This window comes from Anarrhichthys ocellatus, unplaced genomic scaffold (assembly GCF_004355925.1).
Source record: "Anarrhichthys ocellatus isolate YVR2014 unplaced genomic scaffold, GSC_Weel_1.0 scaffold22, whole genome shotgun sequence".
In the NCBI taxonomy this organism is placed as follows: Eukaryota; Metazoa; Chordata; class Actinopteri; order Perciformes; family Anarhichadidae; genus Anarrhichthys; species Anarrhichthys ocellatus.
This window is the reverse complement of record NW_022280052.1, coordinates 4,749,757-4,771,432: the sequence shown is the minus strand read 5'-3', so window position 1 is coordinate 4,771,432 and position 21,676 is coordinate 4,749,757. Positions and strand designations below refer to the sequence as shown.

At 43.1% G+C, this 21,676-nt stretch overlaps 1 protein-coding gene across 17 annotated transcripts in view; it reads right to left on the bottom strand.

The window, feature by feature from the left end:
* ptprsa (protein tyrosine phosphatase receptor type Sa) overlaps positions 1-21,676 on the bottom strand; it is a 178,756-nt gene that overhangs the window by 156,997 nt on the left and 83 nt on the right. For 11 of the 17 annotated variants that reach the window (XM_031859727.1, XM_031859735.1, XM_031859731.1 and 8 more), the window contains exon 1: positions 10,110-21,670. The exons of 1 other annotated variant lie outside the window; for it this stretch is intronic. The gene's annotated coding sequence lies outside the window, so the exon portion shown is untranslated. Of the gene's footprint in view, positions 1-10,109; positions 21,671-21,676 lie in introns of those variants that run through there. 5 more of the 17 variants (XM_031859741.1, XM_031859744.1, XM_031859745.1 and 2 more) reach the window with 3 other exon arrangements.

Here is a 21,676-nt window from a genome sequence, read left to right as displayed (position 1 = left end):
TCTCTCTCTCTCTCTCTCTCTCTCTCTCTCTCTCTCTCTCTCTCTCCTTTCTGCTTTCATTGTTTCTGTCTCTCCCTCGTTTTCCACTACACTTACCCCAGGGCAAGTATGGTGGGGCTATAAACAGCAACCCCCATTTCCATGCCAGACCTGCTTTTGTCTTCCCTTCTGTCCCCGTGTTTTTAGCCCTACCTCCACCCCGTTGAGACTACAGATTGGGGGCTGTAAGATGACAAATGTCGGAGGGGCTGCCTTGGGGGGAGATGGATTTATCTCCAGATACTGCCTACCCATCCCTTTGGCTCGAAGACTGAGTCACGGCTGTGGACCGCGAGCTGGCTTCAAGCCTTTAGCTTTGTAGCTGACATTTTTACTGAGAATAACTTGTAATGAGCACGCAAATACTGGAGACGGTGCTTTTTGCTCAAAGGGAGTCACTGGGCATCGCTGGGATCAAACATTCAAGCCTGTTCTTTTAACTCTTACCACGTTGTGTTTCTGAAAAAGACTGTGATTTAGGATTAGGATCATGAGACTTAATTGAATTATGTATTGCATTTTGCAACTGTGTTTGGTTTTGTCAACGAAGATTCGCTTTCTTCATCTGTGTATATATGGAGTCTTCCTGTCTCTGAAGTGCATTTCTCTTCTAGTTCCTACTTGGTGTCATCAGGCTGAAGACCTACTCAGAGCAGCGCCGGCTCCCGCTTCCCTCTGTGTCCACACTATCTTCCCATATCAGTGGCAAATAGACAGACTCTGATAACAGTCTTATTTAGTTCCCCTTTAAATAATCCAGCTACTTTACTCCTACTCTGCTTGCCCGATTCCCTCTTTAACTGGATAAACTGCTTACAGGTGACTGCTTACATTTTACACTTCACAATAGAGGGATTTAAACAACACTCTTCGAATGTGCAGCTAGGTATTCAGCAGCCAGGACATTCCCACAAGAACAAGATGGATGAACACAACTTGCTGTTGCATGATAATGAGACAGTACAAGACAATCTCTGAGAGAGAAGACGCCCACTAAGTGTAGTTGAATTTGATTCCTGTCTATGTAGGAGCCAGAGTGACACATCTTGTTCCACCACTCATGTTATAAAACGGACAGAAAGTCACACAGCAATGGAGAGAGAGTTTTGTATACAAAAAGAACGGTGTGTCAGCGTTGCTGGGTAAAGTTCGAGATGATACATGTGTGGGTGTTTTAAATGTTTATAAATGGCGAAATATTATTCTATGTATTTGGTATTGTCAATTTCATCGCATAAGGGATACTTTACACGTGTATAGCCTATTGTGATTTGTTGACTTTCGGGAAAGTGTTTGGCAAATCTTTGTATGGTGTAATGCAGTAGTGTTTGAATCGTTACTGATCTTTATTCTGAAAGTAGCTTCCCAAAGCCGCCTGTGGGCCAAATATTACCAAAAAGATTTTGTCGCTCATTCATACTTGCACTACTGTCTGTAGCAGTAGTAGTAATCGAGACCCCTAAACTGGTGGATGAACAGAACTGTGAATTCTGTGTACCGTCAAGCCCCTATCAAACATGCGTTACACGCACTGGGACATCCCAGGCGAGATTGTGAACATGTAATGCTGATTTAACTGGGTAACAGTGACCCTCCCACAGCAGGGGGATGATGACTCTCCATAATGACCCTCTCAACTTGGCTGAGACGCCAAATCAGCTGTCCCATTGTCTAGTGACCACCTGGCCAAACATCTCTGCAGCCAAATCAAATAATATTGCAATGCGTGAGGCACTTTTTAAATTACAAGGCTTGACAGCAACCTATTGATTGATTCTAAACACTGAAACCTCCAACAAAAACCAATACAAACCAGTTTAGTGCAATCTTCCCCTGAGTACAAGAACCACAAGGAAAGAAATAAAATCTCCAAAACCATTATTCCACCATGGATTTGATCCATAAACAAAAGGGTGACAGCAGCAAGGCCCCCCACCCTCCGGTAGTGCTAATCTTCCAAATCGTGGCTGGTGTCTCTGATTGCTATGTTGTCAGTCTTCCCCCAGCCTCCATCACTTTTTAATCAGGATTATCTTCTCTGACACTGAGACTCAAGAGTTACTTAGGGGTCCAGGCAATGCAGGTGCTGGAGCCCTATTGGAATTGCTCGGATTATTTTGACTCTTCCTCTGCTCTAAATTATTTTGATCTGCAAAGCCTAGGGCAGGACAATAAAAACCATATCTACCAACCTCATGCTAGCACTCTAAACAACGACGTGATGTGTTGCTCAATCCATTAGAACAACACGTCAAAATAAAACTACTGGTGTGTGTTGATTGGGGTCTTTGTTAAATGTTGCTCTGTCAAGGTTACTTTTGGAGTCAATGTCAAAAAATGTTTGTGGGATGTGCACGCATGCATGTGTGTGGAGCTTTTCCTCATAACCACATAGTGGAAAGCAACCTTTTTAAATAGTATCTTTCACACCAAAAAATGTTAGGGAAACAACTAAATCCTCAACTTCTCAAAACAGTAAATAGAACCGCAGGTTGCCCACTGTGTTTACTGTCAGCTGGAATACAGTGGAGAGTGCCTGTCTCAATTTACATACAAATGTCACCTTCTATCTTCCCAGGGGCTGGGGAGGGTGGAGAGAGTACTCCACCGTGATGCGCTTGACAAACCTTTCTTCCCCGTCTGGGAGACAAGCTTGTGATGCACAGTGAGACAGTGAGAAGAAACCCAATGCATTTTGCCTCTGGTGCCTTCTCTCTGTCTTCCTTCTCTTTTTACACGCCACTGGTACTCTGCAATTTGTGTATCCAGACCGGAGTACATAGGGTTTGTTTCCATTTCACTGAAAGATGGGGCACCCTGCTGTTTGAAAAGGCACCCAGATTGCTGGAGTTGTAATTAATGAGGAGGCCTTGTGATTGGGATTTTTTTTGATGGAGGGAATTATTAATACAATATGAAAGATTGCATTGAGCCAGACTGCGAACGGAGAGGGCCAAATAGGTACAACACCTAAAAATTGGCGTGACAATGAGGATCTTGTGGTAAGGGAGATGATGGCGTCGTCTGCATACAAAGCAATCACCTCGGCTCGGAGAGCCAGTGCTGCGTATATTCCCAGAGATGCACAGGGAGCCATTTTCTGTGGTTAAGTGGCCCACATAGTGATTCGGCGCCATGTCTCATAAACCAGGACGTGTATCCCCTGATGCATAGGGATGAACAATCAGCCTGACAGGCAGGTAGTTACTCCTTTTTAACCCTGGCTAGTGCTGAGTGATGCAACAGAACAGCAGGCCCCTCCCTTTCCTCCTCCTCCCCTGCCTCTCTCTCTCTCTCTCTATCAGTCTCCTCTCCGTACCCTCTCATCTCTCTCTTTCTCCCTAGACTCCTATTTCTTGCACACTCCCTCTGTTCATTATTCTCTTTCCTCTCTTTATCCCCCCCCCCCCCCCGCGCCCCGCCTTCCTCTACTCTATTCAGTCGCTCCCTCTCATTTTCCCTCTCTATCGCTCTCCCTCCCAGAGGCCCATGTTTCCTTGCTTGCATTACACACAATTACTTCCATCCATCAATTATCTGCCTACTCCTCTTTAGTTAGCCCACTTCCCTTCTCTACTCTGTGACAACAACCCCCACTATCCTGCGCATACACATGTTTCTTTGCGACCCCCATCTCTCACCTCCTACCCCCCGGGGCAGCTGAGTGTACCTCCCCACACGCTTGTCTCTCCCCCCCTACCCCTTCTACTCCTTTCTCTTCCCCCAAAGCTCGCCCCTCCTGGAGCCCCTCCTCATACCAGATGTCCCTGAAGTTTGGGTGAGGGTGTGCATGTGTGGAGAAGGCAGGAACAAAAGGACAGGGTGGTGGATTGGGGGGCAAACGGATGGGTGGGTGTGGGCCAAGCCATCTTGCCCTTGGCTTTCTGTGTGCACACAATAAGCACCATCAGATTAAAAGCGTTTAGAACACACACACACACACACACACACACACACACACACCTCTTTTAACCATTTCACACTGAAACCGCAACTTGGGAAAAGCTCATGTTCTATTGGACCTGTGTCTGTGAGTCGTATCATAACCAGGGTGCTATGAAGGTCAGACACTACTCTGCTAATTCATGAAAACATATTTTCATGTGCTTCTACTTACAATAGATGGCTGCACTTGCAGCCTGCAACTGTGAATAAAGTGGCATTCGGCATATTTATAGAATGAATAGAGCAACGCAAGCATACAGTATCTTAAGTACTACTTGTTTGCTGTATGGCTTTTGCAGTTGGAGGGTGTTGTGAGTTATGGTGGAAAGAAAGGTTGGAAGAAAGCAGCAGAATCAAGAGTCAATTTCGTTATTGACATGATAATGAGGTGTGTGGCCTTCCCTACCAGTCAGCTGCCATCCACTTAATCTTGGCAAAGTGTTCAAAAGTCTATCACCTCACAAGACTCTAACAAGCTCAAATTATAGTAAATTGCACAAACAGAAATGTTTCTGGACAATATTATACTCTTAACGCATCCTGCGTCACAAATACACGTGGCCTACAGATGGATCAACAGGCTGGCGTGGACCATCTAACGGCCTGTATGAGCAGCATTTTAAATGAGAAAACAATTCCACCTGTTTGAACCCTTCGGGCCCCTGCCCCCTCCCCACTACCACGTGTCTAAAACCTCAGAGGGGTCAAACTACCAGGGTGCAGGCCTGCCCTTCCTGCCAGACCTAGTTTGCAAAGAGGAGGAGGCAGACGCCCCAAGGGGACCCTCTGTGCATCAATCTGGGGGGAGGCCAGCTGGTAATCCCACTTAATATAGGAACAGCCCAACGGCATGCATCGGGAGACGACCAGAAGAGATGCAGACACACAGACGGACAGGATCAGACACATCCATTTCATGCCCGTCCCAGAACGGGTGTTAATTACTTCTCACCATGAAACACCAGTTCACATTAACTCCATAACCATAAAGACAATGGGATCAGGGCCAGAGGGAAAGGAGCGTGAATGGGTGCTTGTAATAGAGCAGTGTTTGGTGCAGTTTCCTCTCAGGCTTTAACAAACTATGCAGCATGTTTGTTGAAGAGGGAGGCAGACTAGAGTGAACAAGGGAGTAGCAGGCATCAACAGAAGGTCTGCTTACTGCTCGTCGTCAAAAGCAGATTATCAGGAGGAGCTGGAGCGAATCATTTCTGTAAAACCTGAAGGTACCAGGAGAACGGGCGGGAGGCTGGGGGAGAGAACAGTGTGTCGATGTATTCCCCCTAGACGTTACCAGACAGACTCTACTAATCCCTGCCAGACTATGTGTATCAGCAGCTTCCTTCACTTCTTAAGACTCCTTTTCCAGTCTCAATCAAATCGCTGGAAGATTCCCATAAATGATATCGAAGGGGTTTTTCTATCCTGTGTTACAACAATGCTGGAGAGGTTTTGCGTCTGTGGTGAGCTTGGTGTGGAGTTCATTGTAAAGTGCAAAAGAAGCATGAAACGTATAAAAGTCATGCGTAAATGCACTTCAGACGCATTTAAGATCGGAGCAAAATGCAATAAACACAGTCCATTCCAGGAAACAAATAAGCAACTGAGATCTAAAAAAAATATTTGCATATTATTGAAGACTGGATTCATATGCAAGAGAGATGGGAGAATTTTAAATGTGATGAGTTGAATGATTGAGGGAGATATAGGGAGGAAGAAAATTCATCCAGCCCTTGCCTATCAACGTCACCTCTGCCCAAAACCATAGCTGGCTTGATGTTGAGTGCTGACCTTTTGACTTCAGGAGAGTTAATATGACTTTTGGGTGCTGCCGGAAGGGTCATGGCCATTACTCACCTCCAACAAGGTCTGTTGAGGACAAAGCTACCAGTTTCAGACCCAAGGCAACCAGCGGGGGCCTCTGAACTATTGGTCAATAATGTCTGTGCCAGCCATCCGGTTCATGTTTCTACCCCTATGGCCATGGTGACTATGTAGGTCGATTGAGCAAAAACAACACACCAGCCTGCAGAAGTGTGACCACGATGATGTGGTGAATTGTCATGACTTCAATCTTCTGGTTTTCCCTCCTCCACTGCTTGGCTCTTTCTGTCCTGACAAATAATACCACCCCAGGTCTAAATGTGCTGACATTTTCATCCAAAGTGCCTTACAGCGTTGAGAGCGCATATTCAAAATGGCAGGCTGCAGCGACTTTAATGTCTAACGCTTGTGGTGGTAAATAACATACTTTTCCCGTCAGCTATTATTTACTTGCTCTGTTTAATTTACAGTAATCAGGTGCAACACAAGACGTGTGGTGAAGCAGAAAGAGAGGCTTTTTTCTTCAGCTTGCACAAACAAAGCTGACCTGTTTTTAATTTCAAAAATACTATGGGTTTAACAATGGTTTGTCGTAACGCTCGTTAAAATTGGTTTACATACTAAATATTCTTATTTGTTGTTCTACATTGTGGTTTGGTTAAAGCAACACTATATGTGTTTACAGACTCTTGGACACAAAATGTTTCAGGCTTGAGGGCTGCAATAATTACATTTCATGCTCATATCAGGTACAGTTCAATTCTTAAAAGGTCACTCCGGTTCAAACTTCTTATTGTTGCCAAAAGTTCTTCTTGGAAATGTAGGAACCCAACAACAGTGCACTACAGTTCACTACTTTAATGCATGGAGTATTAATAATATTAGTCAACAATTCAAGAGATTAGGAATAAATGAAGCCGCAAATCGGTGCCATTGTTGGTTAAAACCAGTGAGTTGTAGTATTCTAGCCGCCACCAGGCCGAGTTCTCGTGTGGCTTGAACGTACACGAGTGCAGAAGACTATTGCATAACAGCATCATAAAGCATTGGTAGTTTTGCTGTTGCTGACAATAGTCAGCGGAGCCTCGTATCGAATGCACAACTGCTGTATCCAGAGACACAGAGTTCACTTCCTACTGTCGGTTCATGTGCAACATATGCTATAAAGTTGTTACATGTTTCTTTCATTGAGTCTTACCCACCCTGGCTTTGTGGAAATAAAAGAAATGTGCATGACCAGGGATGGCTAATCCACAAATCAAAGGGGAGAGGGGCCTTTACAAGACACACTGCCTCCTGTTTTCACAGCCAGACTAATTGCACCTCGTGTCGTTGGAAGAGCACTGATTTAGCACTCAGAGCATATTAAAATGAATAAACACAATTAGCTGTGAGTGCAACAGCGCCTCTGCACAGCGCACATTTCTCTCTGCGACGACAGTCACTTCAGAGCAGCTGTTATTAACTGTGTTGTTGCGTCAAGTGCGATGTGACTAATTGCAAAGCACTCGATGCCACCAAAAATGCTCCTAATTTCAATTTGAATTTAAATCAAATGAACGGAGCACTAGGTGGTAAAAGAAAATTGGGTAACTGTGCAATTGTAATCGTAAAATCTGGAACAAAGGACAAGGTAGAAATGTGTATTTGCTGATTAATGTTCTACTTTCATTGTGACTGTTAAGATTTTATAACCAAACCATGGTGTGAATTTAAGTGGGAAATAGACAGTAATTGATGAGATACAAGTCATGAATGAGTCAAGAAAACAAAAGTTTGCTTGGAATGACTATTTACCATAACGTTTTTCAAAGTAAACACAGACTTTAAAGTACTAAAACAGCTAGTCTACATCAATCATTGTTACATCAAACAATACATATGCATTGTTTGTGTATGTGTGAATTTGAAAATAGCAGTTTTCAAATGTTGACACTTGAAAATGTTTTACTGGCTGTAGGTTTCAGTTTCAGCGCAGCATCTGGAAAATATCTGATGGGAAAAAGCCTCTTAACGTATCACGAGCTCTGCTCGCTTTGCCAATAAAAAAAAAAATCCAATAGCTGGAGTTGGTAGTAAAAAATGCACTTGATGTTAAGAACCCCAAAGAACAAAAAATACATAAAACAGGGAGAAAGATACAACTTCTGAAATCTCCTGAAGTAAAATACATGACATTGAATGTCTGTGAGGCCTGTAGCGATCTAGAATCGCCCTCTCGTCTCCCCTTTGATTCCGTTTAAAATGAGAGGGAGAACACACCCTGTCGAGTTCGGGGAAATAAAAGAAAAACTGCTCAGAAAGTAATACTTGCAAAAGAAGTGACTTTCAAAACCCCGAGGACGACACTTCCTTAAGACCTCTATACTTGGGGGAACAAAGCATCATATCCGGGGCACAATTCAATTAGCTTGTCATCCGAGTGTAGGGAAAGGAGCTCCAATTAAAGACGTTTTCGTGGGTGTGATGTTCTCACTACCTCACCCTTCTCCACTGTTAATTACCACCGCTTACAAGCGTGCCACTCACAAATGCATCGATCTGCAATTTCTGCAGACGAAAAAACAAATGAATGAGTAAAATGAAATAAAACAGCACCTTGCAGACGCAGCTGTGACAGACACGCCGGTCACGCTCAGCTTATCCTTGGCATTTTCATTGCCTTTTGTCTTTCTTGCCCAGTTGTTTGACAGTGATCGGGGTTGATAAATTGTTCAATTAAAGCCGCATTAAGAATCCAGAACACACTGGACTCACAGCCTCTTGGTGTACGTGTTGTCCAATTACTCTGAAGGACAAGGCTCCTTCTCGCTACCGACAATCAACATGTGACTCATCATAAGATAAATGGGTTTATTTATGCCACCTAGCAGGCTGATTGAATACTGTAGTGCAAGACCGATGATTTGGAGTTAACGCAATCAAAACGCAATTTCCATTACCAATGGTTTAGATTTTTCTATGTAGTCTCCACTGGGGAATTCACCAGGATGTGAAATAGGTGTCAAAAGTAGAAACAAACAGTGATGTGTATTTCATCTGCATTTTCCAGCTTTATACACTGGTGCTGCTGAGCCTGACCTCTGACCTCTATACATTTCAAGATACTTCCCTGCTATTTTCTATTAACATCGGGAACAAAAACAACATTGTTCGGCCTCTTCTGTTCAGCAAGCCGCAGTAAATGAAATGCATTACGAATCTGTTTTTGGCTTGCAGTTGCTGTTGGGGTGGAAGGGTGAGGAGAGAGGGGGGAGGGGCGGTATGTGGCCCAGGGAAGGTTTAGCCTTAAATGTTCTGATAAAATTAAGATCCATTGCAATTCTAATTGGACTCACTTGAATTACTGTAAACTGCCGTAACAAAAAAAAAGGAAGAAAAAAGCCAGAGCCTGGAGCTGTATCCAAACTTTACGACACAATCAGAACAAAAGTTACTTTGCGTGGCAGACGATTACCCTTAAGATAAAAGAAGTAGTGGTGAAAAATTAAAAGGATATTGATTGTGCAAACATCAGAGAAATGTCAAAAAATAAGCTTTTCTCCAACTCCACACAAAGCTCACCACAGACACTTTGCAAGGGAATACAAAACTTCGACAGCATTGTTGTAACACAGGATAGAAGAATCCCTCAGACACCTTTGATGGATGTCTTAAAGGGATTTGATTCAGTGAGTTCCTCTCCCCCCCTTTTAAAAAAAACATTTTCTGGACTGTCGCTGAACACTGAGATCAGTGATGGACATTTACCTGCATCACATCAGAGCAATATGCCCACTGGACGCCTCAGTGTTTTCAAATGCTAAATTATGGGAGCATTTTGGTCAAAATGTCCCCAGAACGGGGGCTCAGTGTTTGATATTTGTTTGATATGTGTGTGTGTGTGTGTGTGGGGGGGGGGGGGGGGGGTCTCCAGTGTGAGAAAGTTAGGGGACCTCTGCATTAAAATGCAGACTGCGGACTAAATCACTGACTTTAGTCTTCTATATATAGAACACGCAAAGAAACCACGTTAACAAAAAAGTTAGGGCAAATAAGTTCCCTCTGAAGCACATCCAGCACAAGAGCAGAGCAGGAATACCTTTTTCTTTTTCCCCCCGCAGACTGAGGTCTACTGGCAAAGAGTAAGAGTAAAGACACCCGGTAGACAGGACGGTCCAGCATTATGGCAGAGTAGGAAAAACAGTTGAAGCGTTGTCTCTTCCCACATTTATTTACCTTTATATAAATAACCTGCTCTCTAAACTCATATCAAGCGTCTCAAAGAGTTAATAAGTAGGTTCAAAGTTGCGAGCACTTACTTCAACGGCGTGAGAAGAGTATTTCTCAGACTACCCCCCTAGTTGGTTAACGGGGGGACAGCTTTTAAATCCGTATTGGTTGGTGGGTGAGCGGTCGTATTCCCTTTAGAAAAACAGTTACTTCGCATCCACGACGGTAGGAAGAAGAAGAAAAAACACTCCGCTATATTCCACTTTCTTGAGCAGCAGAGCAGTCACTTGTTAACGGGGGGAGCGAGTACAAAACACTTCTATTATTCCCCGTGCGTTTGTATTCCTTTCCCCCCCAAACAGATCAGACGCTCCGAGCCAGAATCTCCTCAGTGAAAGGGAAATTAAACACCCTATAATAATCCGTGCGCGACACCGCCGCGCGCGGATCTCCAAATGTGTATCCACTTTATTGATGTCTGTCGTTATCTCCGCGTCCCAGGTTTTGGTCCCTTTCTTCCCAAATCCACCTCGTACGGACTGGGGGGGGGGGGCAGGAGTCAAATGCCCCCCCCCTTCTCCCTCCCCTCTCTTGCAGGGAAAAAAAATACGAAGCCTTGTGCTGCGTTCAATGCCGCCTCATAAACTTCGTCTCTTGACTTCCCCTGAATCGTAAATCCTACCACTCGGTGCGTTCAAGCACGTTCCGTCGGAAATCATATCACAGTGGGGCCTGTAACGAAACGAGTTACTGCGGCTGATCTTTTATTTTCATAAATCTGGGCTGCGATGACAGAATGAAGAGACGACAAATACACAGAGCAATGGTGCAGGGAAGTAAAGCACGAGTTTGGACTTTTTAGCCTACAAACTGCGAGGCTAAAGTTTTCAACTGATTTGCAATAAAATATCAATTAATTTGATATAACACAAGATATGTTAAAAAAACATATTTCTATGCATTTGCCAGAATGACCTTGAGCACTGAGAGAGATGCAAGAAGTCAGTGGCCCAAAAATGCTAAAATGTGGGTAATCAATGAACCAATATGGATGTAATAGTCAATTTCTTTACATGTCCAGATAAACGACACAGTGATCTTCAGTGCATATTAAGCAAGTAGCCATTATCAATCCAGTTGCATCATAAATAAACATGTCACATAGTAGCCTACACACAATATACAGTCTATAAACTGCAATGCAGCTAAAATACAAGGCTGGAACAAACAGGAAGTGTTCTGTGACATGGTCACGATTTGGAAACGTGACTTAGTTTTAATTTTGTAAAGACTATTTATTGCTTTCAGTAGCCACTCTACCATGACATGTCCCGTTTGTCCTTGTTCCCGTTTACATTTCAAAGCAAATCAAATTAGCATCAATTCTTTTCATTTCAGTGATAATACATTTGTATCATTTATTATTATTTAATTAATTTGTTTAATAATGTTGAGCTATGATGTGCTACAAAACAACAGCACAACAAACAATTAGCTGCAATAAAAATGAATATTGATCTAGTAATTACTCAAATGCCAAATAAAAGCGAAACATTTTACATTGACTTTCAACAACCTTTGGTTCGTCCTCCTTTCACTTTGCTATCAGTGAGGAGGGATTTGGACCTGATTTCACACAATCACATTGGTTTTGAGCTGAAGCAGCAACTCTGATTGGCTGGTAGAATTTGAATTTGAATAGTGACAATGGAGTCCCTTTGTCCACCAGGGAGGCAAAGCACAAGAGTCCACTGACCCACAGGGGCTCTGAAGTACTGTTTGTAAACAATTGGTCAATACTGTAAATGTACATCTGAATACATTAGATAAACAGGTTTTAGAAGCAACAGTGGTTTCCAGTTCCACTTTAATTCATTTTAAATCAATTTATTTTGTATTTGTACGCTTTCAGTTGAGGGTACTTCACAGTCATCTTAAAGCTTATATGAGTATTTGAAGACACTTTTCCACTATTTATCAATTCCTCAAAATTTAGTTTTTGACATTTATTTGAATTATGGGAGAAAGGTTATCCCCTAGCCCAGCCACCACTGCTCAGCTGAAAAACGCTGGTTACTGGCTACGTCAAATCACCTTACTGGAGCATTAAGGACCAGGGTGTATGATGGGAAATTGAAGAAATTAGATTGAATTAGGACGGGGCTACATTTTGTGAGGCGCAGTGCATCAAATGAAAGGCCTCTCCTGCCCAATTGGAAGGAGAGTAGCAATATATTTTGTGTGAACTTTTCAAGGTATGCAGGCAGTAATGGATGGGAACAGGCCCTTTTAAAAAAGACCCATCTTAGCTGTGTGTTGGCAGAAAGCCACCCTGAGCCACAAGCAATCCTCCACTGCCCTCTCTCTGCTTTTTGTTTAAAACCCAGCGTGACATGTAACACACCGTAAAGAGGTGAAGAGGGGAGTGAAGTGTGTGTGTGTGTGTGTGTGTGTGTGTGTGTGGGTCTAATCAATTTAACTGATGAATAAAAATCATGCGTTTATGTTACGTGGACTTTTCCCTTGGCCACTTATTCACACTACGGCCCCTTATTTAATCAGGCCGGTAAATCTTAGCGGCAACCCAGAGCTCTCACTGCCATTCCCATGGTGGCATGAGCCTTAACATGGTAAATTTCACTCGGGTAGGGAAATGCGCTCAGTGGCCGAGGCTAGTGCTTTAGAAGGATAAAAAGAGCACTTACCGCCTGACATGTGCAATCCATAACAGAATAATGAGACTCCTCCACACTAGGAGCTCTCTTCCCCTGCTCTCCCTCTCCACTTTTTGTTTTCCTTGTGAGTGTTCATAAATGCCATGTAAATTCAGAGAGCGGAAGATGTGGCACGTGCTCGAGGGAAAGCGCTTCATCGTTTGCGTCTTGTTACCGAATTGTGTAACAACATGTACTATGTGAAGATTCTCCGAACGACCAGCGAACCTTGTTGAAACTGCCGGCCTCCGTCTGTCAGCTGTTATGGCTACAAGTGAAGGTGATCCACACCATGATGCTTGTTGCTCATCACTGTTCTCAAACAAAGACACACCGGCATGCCAGAAAACAAAAGCCGTTCATGGGAGAAGAATGCTTCTAGAATTATATTAAAGGACTCTGGGTGATGAAAATCAACATGAACATGATATGGACGTCCGTTGACACAGAAAAGTAAAGACAGTAGACGATAACATTGCCCAGTTGGTGGTCATAATTACTTTAAAAATACATATACACTATTAAGAGCGGAGATTATAAAAGCATTCGTTTTTGCTTTATCCCCTTAAAAAGGCCTAAAGCATATATTATTTGCTTTTCATACACAAATAGGAAATAAAAAATATGTCTGCCACCATCACAAGGTCAGCCACTTTATTTAGTTAACAACAATGTATATACATTGGCGGGTTTCCTTCAATATGTCACTGCTCAACTCAAAAGCCAACAAAAGAGCGGAGTGTTACCAACTTGTAAACACTGCCCAAATGTTGTTTGTCCAAATCTACATGCATTCTTTCTTGCCCCCCCTGTCCTGTTTTAAACACTACGTGAGACTGTAAAAAAAGGAATGTTGCTTCTTCTCCTTATTGTCTCCCTGCTCCCCTCCGTTCATCTGTCACCCCAAGGGGCTGAGGCACAATCACCTCCGATAGCAGCGGGCCATCGCTCACTCTGTCCCTGGAGGCGACAGCCCACTTACTGCCAGCTCGCGCTCAAATGGAGGACATTTCATCACCCCACGAAAACACAATTAAAAACGTGCACGCAGCAGTCGACGGCCCTTCGAGAGCCACCCCCAGCCTCAACTTTAGTTACTCTGAGCCTGCCTCACCCTGTCAGATATTTACTCTTCCTGTGGTTGAGTGTTTGTCAGCTAAGTTGGAAAGTACTGTGTGGTGTTTCCGTGTGAACAAGACACTGGAAGAAAGAGAGAAAGTGGACCGGCGCTGAGTGCTTATCCATCTCGGATAGAGGAACGGTAAGCACGTCCGCCTTGGTGGGCATGTAGCCTCCACAGTACACTGATAAGTGACTGTGCTGTTGGCTAGAATCCTGTTTGTCCCTGGAAGCCAAAATGGAGGATAGCATGCTGGGGTTTGTGTTGATGTGCTTAACACACACACACACATACTGTACACACACACACAAATACACACAAACAGCAAGCAGGAACACAGGCAGACTGACGGCTATTAGAGTGCAATGATGCTCCCTCTTATCTCCCACCGTGATAGAGATCTACAAAGAGCTTCAGAGCGATTATGAATTCATTACCTTGATACACAAGTGAGCACGGCAATAGACAGGAGTTTGAGAATGGAGATGGGAGCTCGGTGGGTGTACTGAAAAGGGGATGGGAATGCAATGAATTACACGCTGCTAGAATAAATCTGATAGCTCTCTCTGCACTTTCAGGGATTTTTGAGTTCTTCAGGTGCCACTGGAGTGCATTGCTCTGTGACACACACATCAATGTTCATGTTTTCCACTGTCGTACTGAGGATCATAGTTCAAAAGGACATGTGGGCACTGCAAGTTTCAAATCGTACCTTCTAACAACAGGCCACTCTTACAATCTGTCTTTACGTTTCAATTTACAGCAATTCAAACAATATCTGAACATATTACATTGCAACTCAATGCTTAGTGTTCTTTTTTAAATTCGGCTTTCTTTTTCCCCATTGATAACAAAAACAGTGCAGCATCTGTGGCCTGTGTTTTTGTATTATTTTTTTTAAACTTTGGTGACATTTTGGTTCCGCTTCTCACTGGTCTTGTGTTGTGAATTGTTCACTCTTCACAGAAATGTGAGCAAAGTCCCATTGTTGTGCATCCAATCTGTCATTAAATGCATCCTGGCATGATTACATAATAAGACTCCCACTTCGCAAGTCTAACAATGGTCTTTGTGTTGAAGACATCAGATGAATACCTAAATTATAGGGTGTTGTTTTTATCACATTAGAGTCTGCATAACCCGGTTCTTTTCGGTTACCAGACACTTACTTACTCTTGCCTCGCTTTCTTCCTCAATTCTCCTGCATTTCTTTTAACCGACTCACTCTCAATATGGCTTTCTCTCCGAGAGTGTTTTCCCTCCAGCTCTGTTGAACTCAGCTGACATTTGGAGGCAGGTGAAAGAGTGCAGCTAAATGAACCAAAGTATTACGGAAGAAAGAGCAAGGACAGAGGGAAAAGAGACTAAAACCCAGACAGAGAGGGGGTGTTTTAACTGTGTCTTGCGAATACTGTTAAACACTGTTGTTTTATATGGTGCCCAATGCTGCAGTGCATTTCAGTTTCCAAGTTGGCATTACTGGACTGAGCGGACAGTTAGTTTAACTGTGAATATTGTAAACTATAGTAGGTTGCATATGTTCTCCACTGTTGTGTAGCCTATCATGTGTATAGGGTTAGACCAGTATTTGCCTTTTATTACACACTGTATATTCCACAGTCATGGACGACGGCTACTGTATGTTGAAGAGGAGTCTGCACGATTTGCAAGCACATTTGATTTGAATCCATTTGATTTTTAGAAAATAATGTATTATTTCATTTTCCTGAAAGGAAAATAATGTATTCCACAATTTAGAGGTATGATTTAGTGGCAAAGATAATTAAAGATTTGTATCCTTAGTCTGTGTTTTATGTCCAAATGCTGTATGAGAGTTATGATAGGACTATTTGTGTAAACAGCAATCCTGTCATGTTTGGGATAAAATTGACCAAATGTAAACTTCAGATCAGATATCAGCTTTGCTGATGTAAAGTTATAATTTCTACAAATAGACATATAAAAGTTATATTGCCTTCTCATGTTCAATGTCTTTTTGTGCTGGCTTGTTTTTAGTGTGGTAATAAGCCCTTTTACTGAGTGACAGTTATCCGTAATGGTACATCAACATATGAATCCATCTTTCAGCAACCTATTTTATTGTTTTGCTGAAACAACCCAGCATATAATTTATGCTCTTTGGGGGTGTATTTATGCAGTAACATGTCATTACATGTTGTGTATGCGTAGCATCCCGTGAATACGTCTTTTGTAAATGTGTGTGCTTCTGAGTGAATTTAATGTGCTGCGTGTGCAAATGTGTCCTTCACTGTGTGTATGTTCAAGCATATGCGCCTTTGAATGTATGCCATTGTATACAGAGTACTGTGTGCGTGTACATTTCCGTGCCTTTAACGCTTTCGGGTCACTGTGCGCGTGGTGCTGTGTGCAGATATAAGTGTGCCTTGCAGCGAGTGTTTCTGCACATGGCGTGAGAGTGCGCGTGCTTGCGCATTTCTACACAGCGGAGAGGCGGGTGAGGCCAGAGAGGTAGGGGGTGATGAGTGATGCCAGAGGTGGTTTTCTACCAACCCCTCCGCTGGCTTGCTGGCTCACTAATGGCCTCCTCAGTGGGTTGGCTGACCGACTTGCTGGCTCTCAGTGGCTCCGTCTTCCTTATTTGGTAGTGGAGGGTGGGGGATGGTGGCGGCGGGGTAGTGGATGGGGGAGTAGCGGTGCTCTGTTTACACACAAGGTCAGAAGGTCGGAGCGCCAGAGTGCCATGGAGCAAATACAGATCACTTAAAGACAGTAAGAGAGCACACGAGTCATTGCTTCACGGCCGTCAGCTGGATGGATCGGGGCAGATTTGCCGTGAAAGAGTGTGATGGAGAGAGTGTGTGTGTGTGTGTGAGAAAGAGCGAGAGAGGAGGGTGGATAGCAATACATGCTTTGGTGAAGCCCCAGAAAAAAGATCTCTACAGGTAATTTCCACACACATACACACTCAATTGTCTCTTTACCCTCTCTTGCTCTCAGGCCCTGGACAGTTGAAGGGAGTCAGTGGAAAGGAAATTAAAGGCAACCATCCTTATAGTTTTTCTCTTGTCCGCTTGACTGCTTGCATGCCTGCCTGCCTGCTTGCATGCCTGCGTTCCCTGGGCAATGTTTATGCTGTGCCCTGCCCAGGACAGAATAGATTCGCCCACACAGCACTGTGCTCTCAACCAGAACCTAAGTAGGTCTGGCAAGCCCGAGCCACGGTCCCATTCACTCTCACTCCTCTGGATTAGGCCCTACGGCCTGGGGCAACACAGCAATGACTACATTAATAGACCTAAGATAGCATCTCTCCACCCCACCCTAAAATATCTATCCAAGTCTTTCATATTAGGACACATCAGCAGGTTGTTTATTTCCATCCATCAGCGTCCCCAAAGTTTAGCGGGATAGTTTTCAAACTACTTGAGGGCTAAGTGTTAAGTTTTGAGTGTCTGCAGGGTCAGACGAAGCCCTCCAGCTGGTATAAAGTAAACGAGTTAGAACTCCAACCTGTGACAGGTTGTCAGAATTGATGGTGGATCTGCACTGAACAAGTAATGAAAATTAAGCTTGGATGTGTTTCAGGCTACAATAAAACAAAAGTGGAAAATTCTGTCATTATGATACAAGACATACATCAGGAAAGGGGACCTTTAAAAATGCATCACGCTGCATAGCTTTCCACCATCACTGTGAGGAAAGTGTAATAAGCTAAATCTTTCATTCCCAAATGCCAGGAAATTACATGCACTACCATAATCAAATTCATTACCTCCAAACTTGAGGTCAATTTACATTTCTGTATATGCCGTAACAGATAAGTGGAGCGCATCTAATTGAATAATGCTAATTCATCAGGCACTGCTGTGATGAGGTTGGTGGCAGCTTGTAGGGCACATTATCCAACCAGTCGGACTCCCAGTGCCATGCTACGGATAACACTGCTCTGTGAGAACACAATGCCTCTTGACGCCAGCTGTAAAGATTAGCAGAGCTTTGTTTAATTGTGCTGTTAACATCCTAGGAGCCACTTAAGAGCTGCTGCTCTCTCCTCCTTAGAAACTTTAAAGCTCAGCCAACAGTCGCTGCTGCCTTTGCATTCAGGTGCAAATGCCATAGGAATTTGGCCAAGTCAGGTACGCTCAGAGAACCCCACCCCACCCTGTCCTGAATCAGCAACAACTGTGGCATTGCACAGGTAAGCATCAAAATTCATGCAGGACACGGAAGTCTTACGCCCCAAAGCTGTAACCAGCTGACAGCCAGACGATTGAATCATCGCTTCCAATCGGCCACACACCAATCACAGCCCACTCTGACCTCGAGGAGGTTCATTTAAATATGACTCTCTCCTCACTGATCCTTTCTACACCAACTCTGTTACAGACCGTGCTGCTGGCAAAGCTTTGCCTCCTCCACCCTTCTTTAGTTCAGAGTTCATTTTGCATTGCAAACGGTTGAAATGGTATTCAAAGTTTACCTCGGGCTCATTCCTGTATACGCGGTGGGTTCATGCATCATGCTAATCGTGCTCCCTGTTTTGGATCAGTAGGTGCTTGGCTAAATCCAGGGAGCATTTTAAGAGTGGAGGCACCAGCGCCAAGTATAACTATATTTCCATTTGTGGCAACAAATAGATAGAAATCTATGACGAGAGTGTTCCTGACTGAACTGAGATAAATCTCCAAAGGTAAAATGTGAACAAAACATACAGACCAAAATCTTGGTGGGCTGATGAATGAAGGGTTTCTTTTCTAAATGTTGTATATCGAAATGACAAATGTTAATTGTGAAATTTTGAACCAAGAAAGCACCCACGAGGCAATGTTTCCACATTAACTCAATCAGACTGAAAGAACTGAACCAGTGAAGAATCTACAAAACTAATTCAAATTGACATCCTCAGATCAAAAAACAATGACTTTTCTCACTAGTTGAGATCAAACACAGGAATGAGTTCTAAAACCCGGCAATGACTTCGTATTTTTATACTTCCAGTTCCCTCTTCTTGAAGTCAATGTGTTTTTTTGGATGTGTTTTTCGTTGGATGATTAAAGAAAAGTCTGTGGTTTAGACAAGATAAAGAGATTTTAACGTTTTGTTCTGCCATATAAAATGTCAGCAGATATCTCACAATTTTGAAGCTTTTGTTCGTCCACAAAAAGGTGTTTGATTACAGGCGGCCAAACACTAGTCCGCCTTTAACTTAGTGGTGGTGATGTGAAGTCATACGACATGGGGTGTAGTTCGTCTATGGTCTGATGTTAGGTCTTTACTTCTGGCCATTGCAATGATGCTTCAAAAATCGTAATCAAAATACAAAATATGTAATTCTGCAGCAGTCTATAGTCAATGACAATTTGTCCAATTAGATGCCGCCCCCCCCCCCCCCTAGAGGTGGATATAATAAGGCAAAATAACAGTTACACCTGCCGGCAAAGTGCAATCTAGCACTGATGACCTTTTTATCAGTGCACCGCCGAAGGTATCCTCACCAGAGGCTTAATGGTGGTCTGTAAAAAACCTGAAGGAACATAACAAAATTGTTCTCCTGGTTTCTAGAATATTATAGTCAGGCTCACATTTCTCAGAGACATATGCACACGTGTTTTATCTGCAGGCCTTTAAGCTCATTAATATGTAAGACATGCAACAATGCAAGGATCCAATCTTATTTTAATGTGCAGTGTGGGTGTAATGCCATTGCTGGTATAACTTACTTTTTAATTTCCTTCTTCTTTTATGTGTTGAACCATTTATTTTTTAATGAACAATGTTTATTTCTAGGCTATATGTTATTGCAGAACATACTTTTAATATGCTTTTTCTTTTTTATACTATTTTTGGGGGCTTTTGCCTTTAATGTATAGGACAGAGTGGGAATGACATGCAACGAAGGGCCATGGGCGAGATTTGAACCTGTTAAATCTATGACTCAAACTTGTTTACCAATATCAGCTTTTAAGTCCAGACAGTCTTGACAATTCTCTGAAATGTGTTTGCTGGTGTGTAAATGACACGCAGTCAGGCAGGAAAACCCACCACTGCGCTCTTTCAGTTTCCAGCTTGTTGAGCCCGTGGTGGGGGGTCCAGATGTGCTATTTTGCCTCTCCGCTATTTCTGCAGTCAAATGAAGCAAGTCACCGAGGCCTCGCTATCATCGCAGCCCAATATGCCAAATACAGCTGTTATTTTATCAAGCTGGTGGCCTCTGGCGGCGAGGTGACGGGAAGCAGGCTGCCCCCCCTCCTGCACAGGAAGAGGGGATGTCTGGGCCGGCATCTGCTCTGACACCCATTAGTTCGCTCTCATCCACAGTTTCTGCATGTCTACCGCTCTGCCAGCAGCACTAATAATCAAGTTATGATATGGAAATGAGGATGGGGTGTGCAGTGTGTGTAATGGCCGTGCACTCAACTACAGTATATTCTTCAGATCTAAATTAAACTATCCACTGGACTGCAGCTGTAGAGATGAGGACATTTTGCCAGACAACCGAGAGATTACATTTTGACCTGATGGTGTAATATCTGGATGACTAAAAATGAATCTACACAGACATACAGTGCACACATGTTTAATTAAGTGATGGGGTTTTCATTCCGACATAGAAATAACACAGATGATTATTGTTTATTGTGACTATTGAAGATTAATAGTAAAACAGAGACAATTGTATTCTGTAAAACAAATTTTGAAGTATTCATGCTATAATGTTGCTATAATGTTGCTATAATGCACATTTCCAGCTTGTGTAAACTAACTGTGCTGTCATGTTGTCCAGGAATTCCCCGAATGAGAGATTTTAATCTCAAGAGACTATTCCAGTAAAATAAAAGTGAAATATACAAACAAATGATACGAGATGAGTAGAATTTAAAGGCAGAAGTTGATCCCAATCAATGATTTTTTTTTTTTTCACAAGGCTTATAATCTCGAGAAGATGTCAGATGCTGCATACAGTGCAAAAAACAATTAGTCAATTAAATCATTTCAAAGAGCGTATGTGTGGGAGCCTTTTAAAATGAATTCTGCACCGAGCGGTATGCACTTCTAAACCGACGCATGACAGCTTCCAGGTCTGAAAACCGCCAATTCTGTGAGGTGAATAAAAGAATGGCAGAGGTACAGGAGGAGCTCCTCAGTGCCAGCTTGCTGTGACAGGTAGAGGATAGCTCTCCCTCTGACTCTGCTCTGCTGTCAATAGGAACGGATGGCTTTAGCGCCGGGAGAACAGAAATACGTGGAGGAAGATGACAGTTTACGATGCGTCATGTAATGGTGCTCAATGGTCCTGCAGTGTCCCTTTTCTACCAAACTCCAATAAACTTTACTGGTTTGTGCTCGTCTTTGCCCAGAATTGCTGACATGAGTCAGCACGAAATGTACAGTATGCACTGACTTTGGTGACCAAGCAGAGGAATCTATTGATGTATCCCGCTTTCTATGGGTGCGTTTCTCTATTGTTTGGATGCATTGCTTCCTGTGCGCTGTGTGAGAGCCCATTAGTGACAGCAAAACATTATTTATGAAAAGAAAATAAGTTGTCTGCACTTTCTCAGTTAGGGGGTAAAAAGATCCCCTGGTCAAACCCCACTTTGTGAATTGTGAACAGGTATTTGAAGATAAAAAGAAGCTTTACCTGATGAATATTTGAATGGAAATTGTCATTTCAAAATAGATTCAACAATATTGAAGCTTTCAGTTGCTTCAGACAATTATTAAATGCCATCTGCAGTGGTTTCAAACCCGAAATGAATAAGGATGGGAAATATCTTATTCACATTATATAACACCTAATATGGCGGTGAACTGTGCAAAAAAAATTAGGGGCCCACTT